General features: G+C 39.2%; 1 protein-coding gene across 1 annotated transcript in view; it reads right to left on the bottom strand.

Moving 5' to 3' along the window:
- Positions 1-9,610, bottom strand: part of LOC129488080 (thymosin beta-4-like) — a 272,872-nt gene extending 263,262 nt beyond the window's left edge. The window contains exon 1 of the mRNA XM_055289813.2: positions 9,601-9,610. The gene's annotated coding sequence lies outside the window, so the exon portion shown is untranslated. The remainder of the gene's footprint in view (positions 1-9,600) is intronic.
- Between the last annotated feature and the right edge of the window lie 4,615 nt (positions 9,611-14,225).

Below are 14,225 nucleotides of genomic sequence, written 5' to 3'. Positions count from 1 at the left end.
CCAATAGCCTATTCAATTGCTTTGAGAATTAGAAACAGACTTCTCTTCCTCCAGATGAGCATAGCCCTGTGCCAAGGCCACTCTTGGTAAAGGGGACCTGGTGCTAGATTTTTATCCCACTTGCCCTCTCAGTGGGGACCTTATGCAGGGTGTAATCTGCCAAACTGCATGTGCTAACCACACTGCTCTCCACAGTCAAGTCCCCAGTAACTCCTGAAAAGAGACACACATGTTGAATACCTCCTAATCTCAGACCTCAGGAAGCTTACAATCTAGTTTGAAAGGCCGGCTGTAAACATGTAGAAAGGCTAAGCTAGATTGAAATACTGTAATAGTTTAAGACAAGAGAAGAGGGCCGTATTAGTCAGAATTCTCCAGCGAACTGGTTCATGCAATTATGAAGACTAGTAAGTCCCAAGATCTATAGAATGAGTCAGCAAGTTGGACCCAGGAGAGTGAATTGTTTAGTTTCAGTCTGAGTCTAAGGGCCTGAGAACTAGGAGAGCTGACAGTGTAGTTCCATTCCAAAGGTTGGCAGGCTCGAAACACAGGAAGAGCCAATGTTTATTGTTCAAGTCTGAAAGCAGGACAAAAAATGATGTCCAGTTCGAAGATCATTAGGCCTTCTTTCTTAGGGGAGGATTAGCATTTTGTTTTAATAAGGCCTTCAACTGATTGGATAAGCCCTACCCACACTGGGGAGGGCAATTGTTTTACTTAATCTACCTATACACATGTTCATCTCATCTAAAAACACTCTTGCAGAAACACCTAGAATGACCAAATATCTGGGTACCCCATAGCCCAGTCAAGCTGACACATTAAAATGAACTATCATAGGATATATTAAAAATTACAGGTGATTAATTACCCAATGAATTATACAGATGAGAAATACTCAGAGATGCCTGAGGAAGGTGAGATAGCTTCAGTCTGCAGTAGTCTTAGAAGGCAGATAGGTGAAGACCGATAACACTTTTGAGTGGGAAAGTGAAGGATAAGGTATCCATGATACCCTAACAGGGAGAGCAAGCCTTGAATTTGGGACAATCAACATTCCCTTTGCCAAAAGATAAAGCCCAAGCTCCATATCTAGGATATAAAAGTCCTCACAATTGGAGCTAAATCCTGTCATTTTGGTCTCATTTCTAAGAGGGCTTTCTTTCTGAGCCATCCTATTACTCCATTCATTTCTTCACCCAATGTTTGGTAAGTTCTACTGTGTGCTAGGCATTGTATAAGATTTCCTAGCCTTAATACAAACTCTTCCTCTTCCAAACATAAATACAATTAATTTTTGTGCAATTCTTTTTGAAATAGTGGCAGATTAACTATTTTATCTTGATCTGTTACCTAAAGGTTTTGTTCTTCAACTTTTAAATTTTTTATATGTTTTATGTTCTTTTCATTTATCCAACTGGATTATAATATATGAGACTATGTTTTCTAGTATCATGGTAACCCTCATGAGTACTTTCAAAATAAGCATGTGATATTTGCTGCTTACACTTGAAGTCTTAGCTAGTGATAATGTAAGAAAAGGACAACTTTTCCCTTATCACAGTGGCAATTATACAGATTTGGAATTGAGATATCTTTCTAGTTGAGGAGGGACTACTTGAGCAATATCTTATTCTAAGAACATAAACTAATTGCTCAGGTGGTCATAAAGGTGAATTGTAATTTAAATGCAACCTCACAAATATGGAATAAGTGAAAGGGAGGGGTTAGGAGGGCAAATCCCAGCAAATAAAGTCTAATTGAAGTTCACTCTGCAGTCCCTTTTAGAAGCAGCAGTTCTTAATTGTAATAAATATTTAAATTGGTTTCCAAAGGGACTTGAGTGCCTAGAAAAAGCTCAAGTATTGAACAGAATGAAAAAAAGGAAGCATGTTATCCTTCTTTTTCATGTACAAGCAAACCACCAAGTTATTTGACATCTTTACAATTTCACTTAGAGGTCACCAATGATAACTCATTTCCTAATGCTAGCCACTTAAGTAGAAGCAGATTACTGTACAAGAGTAGCATCAACAGTCTTAGTAATAAAGCCAAGCATCAGTTTTTTTATTTCCAGCCTGATCACCAAACTTTTAGCTGAAACTGCGTGTGATACATTGCAGGTGTCCTTATATATCAATAAAATTGATTGGAACAAAGTGAATCAAACCCACTATTACAGTAAAATTGGCAGCACTAATATGTGTTAATGATAGCTGGGCCATCTAATTTTGGGAAATAGTAACAATTAGAATGTAAGCCTGGGCAGCATACCAAGACTCTGTCTCTAAAACCACAATAACAAAAAGATTAGCTAGGCCTGGGGTCACATATCTGTAATCTCAATACTTGGGGCACTAAGATGGGAAGATCTCTTGAGCTGAGAGGTAGAGGCTGCAATGAACCATGATTGCACCACTGCAGTCCAGCCTGGGTGTCAGAGTAAGACTCTGTGTATAAAAAAATGAAGTAACTCAGAAATGGAAAACCAGACATTATATGTTCTTACTCACAAGTGGGAGCTAAGCTCTGAGGATACAAAGGCATAAGAGTGATACAATGGACTTTGGGGACTTGGAGGAAAGGGTAGGAGCAGGGTGAGGGATAAAGGACTACACAGTGGGTACATTGTACACTGCTTTGGTGGTGGGTGCACCAAAATCTGAGAAATCAGCACTAAAGAACTTATTCATGTAATCAAACACCATCTGTTCCCCCAAAAACCTATGGAAATAAAAAATTGAAAAACGAAAACCAAAACACCAAAACAACCAAACCAACCAAACAAACAAACAAAATAATTAGAATACAGGCTTTAATGCTTCTGTTGGGCTTATTTGGTGAACAACCTCACTTCTGGTTTTGGCTAAGATAGCATATGCTTAGTAAAAGAGGTTTTTTTTTTTTTTTTTTTTTTTTGGTTATAAGCTGAATGTTGTATTACTGCTTGAAACCAAATCTACTCAACAGATTTCTAATAGCCACAACAAGGTTGGACTGCCACTCTTAATGTTGTTAGCTGAATTTTCTTAATCACTTTCTGCCTACATTTTATTGGCCAAAGCAAGTCATGTGGTTGCCGTGGAGACCAGTGATGATTGAGACACATAATTCTTCCATGAAGAGGAACTTCACAAGTTGCACAGCCAACCCTAACATTTGTGGGCTGAGGGTGCATAGTCTTTTCACCAAGAGGGGCAGGGCATGTTTTGAATAGCGTAAAATCGGCCGGGTGTGGTGGCTCATGCCTGTAATCCCAGCACTTTGGGAGGCCGAGGCGGGCGGATCACGAAGTCAGGAGATGGAGACCATCCTGGCTAACATGGTGACACTCCGCCTCTACTAAAAATACAAAAATTAGCCAGGCATGGTGGTGGGCGCCTGTAGTCCCAGCTACTCGGGAGGCTGAGGCAGGAGAATGGTGTGAACCCGGGAGGTGGAGCTTGCAGTGAGCCGAGGTTGTGCCACTGCACTCCAGCCTGGGTGACAGAGCGAGACTCTGTCTCAAAAAAAAAAAAAAAAAAAAAAAGCGTAAAATCTACCATAAAACATAATTCCATCTTCCCCATCAATCTCTCATACGCACTTCAAGAAAGATTTTTCTCAAGGTTAAAAATCCTCCATTTCTTTTATTGTTGCTCTAAGACATAGTTTTAAGTTCCTCTTCATTCTCTGAGCACATTTTACTTTACCTGCATTTCCTGGGCTGTTAAGCTTTGTGACAACAGGGACTGTGTCTTTTTTTGTTCTCCACCAGATCTCCAAGGCCTAACACAGTACCTAGTAACTTAGAAGGCACTCAGTAAATATTTATTGAAGGCATAAAATGCTTCTTTTAGATCATCACCTGATCAGTGCAGCTCAAAGTAGAAATATTACCACGCTTATTGTAGATGTCCTACATCTTTTAATATAGCTTAGAATTATGTGTCTGTGACCACATGATCCTATGAATTGTTTCTGACTCTATTGTTGCCAGAAAAATGTCTGTAGACATTGCTCTTAAACTTGGTTTCTCTCATGTATTATTGTACAATTGGCTTTTTGAACCTATATGCAGACCTTGACACTTACCTCATTGTAATATCCTGTTCCATTCAGTCCATTACTCCAGCTTGTCTGTATTTTCTACAATCCTGATTTAGTTACCTAGTGCATTTAGTGTCCATCTCATATAAAGCATATGCAATCATATGCAAATCAGGTGGATTTGCCTTCCATGGCTTTGTCCCAGCCACTGATAAAGGTGAGGCAGGAAACATCTTCTAAGAAATGCTTTGTGGCACACCATCTGAAATGTTTTTCCAGCTTGCAATTGATCTGTTATTGGAAACTGAGTGTTCATGGGATTGCCCAGACAAGCAACACTGCATGACCCCATGGCACCACAGGAGCCTGAGTGCGAGCTCTGTCACATACTAACATGTTACTTTCCACATCTTTGAGCCCTGCTTTCCTCTCTGTAAAATGTAGGGTTATTTCGTCTCTGTAAAATGTAAAATGATGGTACCTGATAGGTGCTAGAAACATGTTTTCTTCCTTTTCTGATACCACAAGTGTCCTGTTTGCTGCTCCTCTTTTTATTGGGTTCAGAATTAGAAGGCAAATTTACGAAGTCCCTTGATTCAAATTCAGTCCCCACATCCAGAATACTCACTCAGGATGTTGAAACATAAATATAACCCCCACTCTCTGAAGTGGCAGCCAGGAACCTTGGAACGGTCTCCAAATTCGGAGATACAAAAGCATATGTACTACATATTCCCAGGAATATCTTTGGAAACAGCCTTGGATATTTACCTAGGAAACCAACTTATAGTTTCCCTAGATAAATATGCAAACTAATTCTAATGACACTCTTGGGCCATACTTGTTTTTTGTTTTTGTTTTGGTTTTTAAAACAGATTTCTCTACCTAATTGTATTTTTGCTCAGGCACGTCCAGATCAGTTTGAGCTGGGTAACAGAGAGAAACACAAGAGGAATTTGTCTCTGAAAATTCACAATGTGGAAAATTTACTCGCCGCTAATAAAGAGGAGCTTAAGTGAGAAAAAAAAAATGCCTTGGGGATTTCAGATATTTCCCTCCTCTTCTTTTGATCTTCAATGTCAAGTTCATGTTAACCTCGACTTTTGGTACACTTTTACTAATGAAATACCTACATATGTGCTCAGGACTGACCTGGAGTGTTAAATTTATGGTCTAACCATTATTCTTTATGTTAGCTGGGTATGGAAGAATGCCTGTTTTAGTGCATCAAGGACATTTGCACTTTGCCTTATTTTAAATACAGTCAGCCCTCTGTATCTGTGGGTTCCACATCCGTGGTTTCAAGTAAGCTCTGTTCAAAAATATTCAGAAAAAATGTCTGTAGTGAACATGTATGATATGAGAGTATCTGCTTAGGTTACATGCAAATTCTACACCATTTCATTTCAGAGCCTTGTGCATCCTCGGATTTTGGTATCTGAGGGAACTCCTGGAGCCAATCCCCCATTGACACTGAGAAATTACTGTACTGTTTTATTTGTGCCGGGTTAGTCATAGCTTAGTTAAGGTCTTTGTTCTGACTGGGTTCAGAGCCCACAGCTCTGGCCAAGGACTCAGACCTCCCCTGAGTCCCAGTGATAAAGACTCTTTAAACTACTTTGGTGGTGATGATTGCATCACAGTGTGAATGTGCTTAATGCCACTGAAATGAACACTTAAAAATAGTTAAAAGGGTAAATTTATGTTATGTGTATTTTATCATAATAAAAATACGCTAAAAAATGCAATATGTGATCCTCCATTGAACTGTGAACCAAGAAAAAAAAAGTTACGAAGGACATTTTTAGGATAGTTGATAAAACTTGAATATGAACTATAGATTAAATAATAGTAATGAATCAATATTAAAGTTTAGTGATTTTGACAATTGTAAAAAACAAGCAAAAACACTTTGGCAGAAAGGCAAGACAAAAGCTGAAATATTTCTAGCTGAAAGGAAAGTGCAGGAAGTAAGAGGCTGGGCCTGGGATCACCCAGCATGAAGGCTGAAGTTTGCAGGAGTCATGTGGATGAGAAGGAAAGCAGAAGGGGACCAGTTCCCGGGAAACCTGAGATAAGGGTGTGTGGACGGAGGTGATTCCACCTGGCCCAATGTGTGTCAATCCCAGCTGCTGTGTATCAACCATGTGCTATCATGTTCTTTGTGCCTAGTTTTAGTGAATTCGGAATTTTTCTTTTCTACATTTTGCAGTTACCATCTGCATCAATGCTGGATTACTTTGTGAACATTACCATCTCGCTTATGTGTAGGAAACAGTATGAAGAGCTGTAGATTGCTTCAGAAAAGTCTAAGCCAGGTTACAGTTGTTTAAAAACTCTTGATTTATTGTATGATACCATATGGTAGTTGAATTTCATGAATTTAGACTCCACTAACTCAAAATTTATAAAAATGGAGGCAGAGATCTTCCTGATTTGTCTTATATTTAAAGAAAGAAAAAGTATCTATGAAGCAGATAAATAATGGAAGTGGGTCTGCAGATCAACCTCATTAGGAAGGCATGCTGTTCCCAGTACTTGAGAAGGAAAAATTTACTCACAAAGTTATTAGTATGCTAATTAAAAAACATTATTCTCTATTCATCAAAATGAGTCTGCAAGCATTCCTACTTCCAGTCATTCATAAGCCTCTCTCCTTTACTGAGTGTAATAGTTTTTTATTTTATAGGATATTTCTTTTTAAATATTCCATAATTCATACTAAGCTATCCTTCACTTGTCTAAATCATTAAGTATTTTGTCTTACACTGAAATGTTTAGTGAGTGGTTTATGAACAGACTATTTTCAAAGAGTTCTAGGATGTGGCCTTTCTTTTTTAATGGAATACATTCGATATAGAGATTAATCCAGATAATGTAGGAGATTATGTTAAGGAAAAGGCAGCAAAACTGAGAAAGATAAAACAGGATGGGAAGGAAGTAACCCATGTTGAGGTGATGAAATAAACACTAGAGAGTTAGTGAAAACCATAGATTATACATATTTTGGTAATTTAAGAACGTACCAGTGAAAAGGAAATAAACTACCAGGCAAGAATGAGAAGAACAGTGTCTCTAATAGTACTGTCAGTCAGAGTGATAATTTCAGGGGAAAGTATTTGGTCACATATCTGGCTGTTCCCTGAGATATCACATTGCAGACTCCATTTTCATCCTGAGTAATGGAGCACAGATGGTGGCAAGGGATAGAGAGGATTACATAAAGTGGTGTTATTGCAAATCTCAGTGAGGAGGAGATGTGTTCCAGTCACCCAGCTCCCATTCTGGAGGCCAGAAAAAGCTAAAATACTTCATAACCAAATGCATAAGTCAATGCAAATGTTGGATAGGCTGACAGATGTCAAAGCCCTCTCTTCCTCACTGAGTGAATAGTGAACCACATGTGATAAAATGAGGACCAGATGGTACTGAAATAGTGTCTCCACTTCTCAGGAATATGTGTGTGTGTGTGTGTGTGTGTGTACAGTTGACCTTTGAACAACACGGGGGTTAAGGATGTTGACCCTGATATGGTTTGGCTCTGTGTCCCCACCCAAATCTCATCTCAAATTGTAATTCCCATGTGTCAGCAGACAGACCTGGTGGGAGGTGATTGGATCATGGGGGCAGTTTTCCCCATGCTGTTCCCTTGATAGTGAGTGAGTTCTCATGAAAGCTGATGGTTTTCAAATGTGACACTTCTTCGCTTGCTCCCTCTCCTGCTGCCTTGTGAAGAAGGTACTTGCTTCTCCTTCGCCTTCCACCATGATTGTAATTTTCCTGAGGCCTCCCCATCCATAAAGAACTGAGTCAATTAAACCTTTTTTTAAAAAAAATAAATTACCCAGTCTTCAGTAGTTCTTTATAGCAGTGTGAAAACTGACTAATACAAACTCCTGTGCAGTAAAAAATCTTCATATAACTTGAGACCTCTCCAAAACTTAACTACCAATTGCCTACTGTTGACTGGAAGCCTTACCAATAACACAAATAGTCAATTAACACATATTTTGTATGTTATATGTATTATATACTGTATTCTTACAATAAAGTAAGCTGGAGAAAAGAAAATATTTTAGGAAAATCATAAGGAAGAGAAAATATATTATTATCTATTAAGTGGAAATGGTTTATCACAAGGGTCTTCATCTTTGTCAACTTCATGTTAAGTAGGCTGAAGAGAGGAAAGAAGAAGAAGGGTTGGTCTTGCTGTCTCAGGGGTGGCAGAGGTGGAAGACATGGAGGAAGTGGCAGGGGAGGCCTGAGAGGCAGACCCACGCAGTTCAAATCCATGTTTTTCAAGGAGCAACTGTATATGTATGAATGTATATGAATAGATATGATTATATAGAAATGAATATACAGATATTCATGGCTGTGATGTAGTACATAGGAAAGAATCACCATTTCATCTTTTGTTATGTAAAATTTAAAACATACACAAAGTAAACAGAATAGTAAAATGAATTCCTACGTACCAATCACTCAGTTTCAATAATTATTATTCTTGCTTTATATTTATCTACACCCATTCCCTACCCCCTACTCAATCATTTTTAACTTTTTGAGAGAAATTTAATGTACATAAAAAGAACTTAATAATTTGGACAAATGGATCTACCCATGTAACCCACATCACCATTTCATTTTCTCCCCCATGGTTTTCTACAGGTGTCTAAACCACGGCTGAAGTGCGTGGATCCCATTTTACTGTCAAGACAGGCAACCCAATGCCAATAGCTTAGATTCCATGGTTTCTTAGTAGTGGTAATGTTGAAGGGATGGCAGTGGGAAGTAGAGGAAAGAATAGGAAGATCTAAGGAGCAGAGAAGAAAATGTACCCTGGAAGTAAAGGATATGGATTTGGAATGACCTATGAAAGAAAATGGGCAAGCTGTAGAGAGAGAAAAGAAGTTTCATAACTTCATGTACTCCATGAGAAAGAAAAGAATTCCTAATTTTTGACTTTTAGATGGCAGTTACAGGAATCTCAAAACAATGCTTAAGAAGTTATCTTGACTGTCAGTGCATTAAAACTTCTCCCCAGCCTATTGAAAAAGCCTGGAATGAAATTCTGCTCATGCTTCACACAGAGCTTTCAGTGCATGTATCCCCTTCATCCTGCACTCCCAGCCCCTTCATCATGGGCACCCTGCCTATTCTCAGGGTGACTTCCTGGTCTGGTCATGTTGTTGATCATTATTGACATTCTCATTGCCTCTTGAATCTCACAGCATCTTGGGAAAATGAGGCACTAGCAAAAGAATAGCCCAAGAGTCCCCATGCCCACTCTAGGTGCGCCCTCTCCTTATGACCCTTCTCAAAGTTTCCTCCTGCACCAGTTCTATTTTTAGGGCAGTTTTCTAAACTGCAAGACCTACCCCTCTTTCCTACGTAGTGCAGCTGAAACAAATCTCCAGAGGGGACGTGATTTCCTAGTGAATCAGTTCTACCACCCTCGGTTTTTTCCTCTGGATCCCACCTACACTTGCCAGGTGGTTTCTTTGTCTGAGGCCAAGACTATTCTGCCAGTTGGTCCTCAGTGCTGTGGCTTGGAAATACCCTCAGAACTTTATTCCAGATGGCCCTTCATCTGCTGATCTTTAGCTCTTCCTGATTCCCATGTGGTCTGGATTGGTGGTATGGACCAAAAACCAGACTCAAAGATAGCTTATTGCTTGATAATGGGCAAGGGCAAGAACATTTGAGTAAATGATTCTGAAATAGAAAAGCAGGCTCAAGGGAAGAAGACGGGCCATTTTTCTGTTGATGGAATCACTTTAGAGCTTTGTTTTGTTTTTTGAAGGCATCTGGTTTCCATGTCTGTTGGTCTTCCTAATAGAAACACGATAAAGCTTTAATATAATGCCCACTATTTTCTGTTTTATGCACTGAATGTAAATCATGTCAAGTTCAAAGACTGTATATTCAGTTTTCCTCAATGGTAGCTTGCTTTGTAGCTTGAGGAAAAGTAAGCTTTAATATATTTCTTTGTGGGTGAAAGACCAATATTGATCAATGAGGTGTTATTCATTCTTTCATTACTTTTTATAAGCTCACACATTAGGTTAGGAATATTAAGTTTGTTCCATCAAATCTAATCATAGCATCTAAGCAGCATTTTGGAGGTTAGGCACAACCAATAGTATGCTTAGAACAACTCTGGTTTTCTCCAATAAACTCTCACTTAGCAACTTAAATCTTAAATTCTAAAAATGTATTTAGGGAATATATATTTATACATATATTATTTGTTGTATTAGGCCATTTTTGCCTTGTTATAAATACCCGAGACTGGGTAATTTATAAAGAAAAGAGCTTTAATTGGCTCATGATTCTTCAGGCTGTATAGGAAGCATGGTGCTGGCATCTATGTGGTTTTAGGGAGCCCTCAGGAAGCTTACAATCATGGCAGAAGGTGAAGGAAGAGCAGGCACATCATATGGTGAAAGCAGGAGGTAGTGCCAGAGAGACAGAGAAAGAGAGAGAGAAGGGGGAGGTGCCACATACTTTTAAATGGCCAGATCTTGCAAGAACTCACTATCATGAAGATGGCACCAAACTATGAGGGATCCGCCCCCATGATCCAAACACCTCCCACCAGCCCCCACCTCCAGCACTGGAGACTACAATTCTTGAGATTTGGGCAGGGACAAACATCCAAACTATAGCATATGTAATGCACAGACACAATTGTTCTCAGAAAAATGAGTTCCTTTATCTTCTTTGTCTTTTTCCATAAAGTTTCAAGAGTTGCTAGGATTTGGTAAAACAGTATTCACACTGTCTATATGTTTTTGGTTTTTAGTCTTTGGTTTTGTTTTTTCTCCTCACCTCTATCCCAGTCTTTGACTTTCTATATAAGGAAACCTGACATTTTTTTGTTTGTAATCACACAGAAACTCCTCTAGGCCCTTGGCCACTTTAACAAAAAATATAAATACCAATTGCATGTTTCTTTACTCCATTGTCCTTTGTTACTCTCGTTGAGCAATCCTGAGGTTTTATTTGCTCTTTCCCTCCTTTCCCGCTCTCAGTACTTCAAAAGTACAATCAGACCTTTGCTCAACTTAAAATATATCTTCTCTCCTACGCGAGTGGTACTTCTTACCTTATATTTTTGCACTGCTTACATGTTTCTGATTTTTTCTCTAAGGACTTTGAGGTTCATATGCTTCTTTAGTCTTTATGATATATCTTTGTCTCCTTAAAAAAATTTAGTGCTCTCTCTCTAGTTTTCAGTGGCTTGATTTTGATGGTGCTACTTTAAAAAAATATATATTACTAAAGAACTTTTGAATTATATATGAAATACATGTCCAAATTTAAAAATAATAATAAATTTGCCATCAGCATGTCTTTAAGGATCTGCTTTGTTTATTCCCCTCCTATAGCTGAGGACCATTGCTGGTTTGGTTTGGACTCATGGGTCCAAATGAGCTTTTGAACGTAAAATTGTATGTCATTTGGAACTGAACTGCTTTCACACAATTTAGGTGCAAAAATGTGAAATGAAGAAAGCCTGGTATTGGTGTAATTACTGGAGGTAGGATTGCTGGGCTAGATGAAGACTGGGCTCCAAATATGCCATGACCAAACTAATCCCCTCATTGATTTCTACCCTTGTTACTTTTGTACTCCTAGTCACTAAAGCTATTTTAATAATGTATAATGACATTTGTAACCTGTATATTTATATATTGAATCAGAATCTATCCAGGTAGTTGGTAACAACAAAGAAGACATATACTGGTGGTTAAAATAAGTTTCCGGTGATCAAATCTTTGGCCAACTTCAACAGTAGCAAAACATAATTGCTTTGGGAGGCCAAGGTGGGCAGAACACCGAGGTCAGGAGATAGAGACCATCCTGGCCAACATGGTGAAACCCTATCTCTACTAAAAATACAAAAATTAGCTGAGTGTGGTGGCACATGCCTGTAATCCCAGCTACTCAGGAGGCTGAGGCAGGAGAATTGTTTGAACCAGGGAGTTAGAAGTTGCAGTGAGCCAAGATCACGCCACTGCACTCCAGCCTGGTGACAGAGCGAGACACTGTCTTAAACAAAACAAAACAGAACAAAAAAACGATAATTGCTGTGCTTCTAGTTTAGCAATATCTGTGAAAGGGAATGCTAAGTCATGATTAAAGTATTGAATTTCTACATCTTTGGAGGAATTTCTCTTGAATACATTCTGTCGGCCTGTTTAACAAGATGAATCTCTTAATGCAGCCATATTATATTCAGAAAAAGGTACTTTCCTCCTGCAAGACTCCTCACTTTCTCTGGGACAAAAGTTTGGGGGAAAGTTGAGAGGATCTTGATATTATTGTAGTGGAAATAGGTGTTCATGTCCTCAAAAGAAAAGAGCCTTGTTGTTCAGGCTGTTGTTCAAGGCTGGAATGGCTACAAGGCTATAAGTCTATTTCATGGCATGGATGATGAAGATAGCTGTTCTTAGAGCATGCCATTGCTGAAGAACTGGCTGCTGACACATCCCGGAGAAAAGAGAAACATCACGCTCAAAAATCCATCTCTTTAAAGAAAACTAGTCAGGCACAGTAGCTCATGCCTGTAATCCCAGCACTTTGGGAGGCTGAGGCAGGAGGATTGCTTGAAGCCATCAGTTCTAGACCAGCCTGTGTAACATAGGGAGACCCCTGCCTTTACAAAAAAAATTAAAAAATTAGCTGGCCATGGTGATGCACACCTGTAGTCCCATCTACAGGGAGGCTGAGGTGGGAGAACTGCTTCAGCCCAGGAGGCAGAGGTTGCAGTGAGCTATGATGGGGCCACTGCACTCCAACCTGGGTAACACAGTGAGATCCTGTCTCATAAAATAAAATAAGGAAAACAAGGTATGGTTTAGTTAGCACCAAGTCCACTATTTTTATTTCTTCTGAATAAAGAAGCTGGAAGGTATCAGGGAAGAGTGCCATTCCATTTTGCTTTTCTTTAAATATTATACCATGGAGAAATTGTTAAAGAACAATTTATCTTTAACCTTTCACCCTCAGATGCTGCCAGCTGCAAGGTCAGGTGTAGCTTAGTTTATCAGCTCCCAAAATGCTGTTCGGGCAGTCAAAACCACAAGAAGCAGTTCCAGCTATTGTACTCAAGTTCTTTCTTGACCTCAATGCTTGTCACCCTCCTTTCATTCAGCTCAAGTTCCCATTAGGAGTATGGGGCCCAGGTTGGAACAATAGATGGGGCAGTTGTTTGCTTTCATTCATATTTCATTAACTTTTCTCAGCTGTGTCCAGCATCTTTGACTACATTTTGTGTCACTTGTTATTACCCTGCAAGGTATAAACTTAATACAGACTTTGATTATGTTTATGGGACTAAGCCACTCAGAACTACAGTATTCAAAACTGCCTGGCTTTCCTCCAGAAATTTGCTGTATGACCTCCGCAATGATAGGAAACAAGCTCCCAGAAAACCAAATCCTTCATATCAAACAACTGTGTCAGGTCTTTTGTTAGTATTAGCTTTTCTATTGCAGCAGATACCGGCGGATGGTGGATTAACTCAGCTGAGGGCGGGTTGGGGGTTGGTAGTGGTCCAGGGAAAACTCCGTGTGATTGACAGAGGCCCACGTAGGGTTACTCAGGTCAGACTTGACATACGATCAGGTGAAAATGCAACTCCAAAAACTTGGAGAAGACCCCAGCTCCGGAAACCATTTTTAAAGAAAATTAAACTTTCTAAATGGTTTAAACACATGTTTTTAATACTTGTTAAATGCCTTTTTCTTTCTGGAAAAGACATGTTTCAACAAAATGAAGAAATGGATAAATATTTGGCAAAACAATCTTTTCTCCAAATGCCCCTGGGTAAAAGCAAATGAAAATTGTACTTACAACCAGGCTGTTCTACACCTGTATTTTGTTTTTTCTTTTTTTCCTCTTTATTGTGTATATAACAGTTTGCTTCATATGACCCCTTAATTAAATATTTAACAGCATATAACGGTGGAGGTTGGGTGATGTTAGGCTGTGTTTTACTGCGCAGCTTAGTGTGCTTACTTGTACTTTGTGGAGGCATTTTAAACCACACAGAGGGCTCCCTTCCATGCAGAGAACTGAAGTACATCTCGCAGAGAAGTCTTTGAGCTCAGTTACTGCATAGAATGAACCTCTGGTAGTGCCAACATGGCAGTTCCTAATGCATCCCAGCTCAGCTGCCTCCCTCT

This window comes from Symphalangus syndactylus, chromosome 8 (assembly GCF_028878055.3).
Source record: "Symphalangus syndactylus isolate Jambi chromosome 8, NHGRI_mSymSyn1-v2.1_pri, whole genome shotgun sequence".
In the NCBI taxonomy this organism is placed as follows: Eukaryota; Metazoa; Chordata; class Mammalia; order Primates; family Hylobatidae; genus Symphalangus; species Symphalangus syndactylus.
This window is presented reverse-complemented; position numbering and strand designations above follow the sequence as displayed.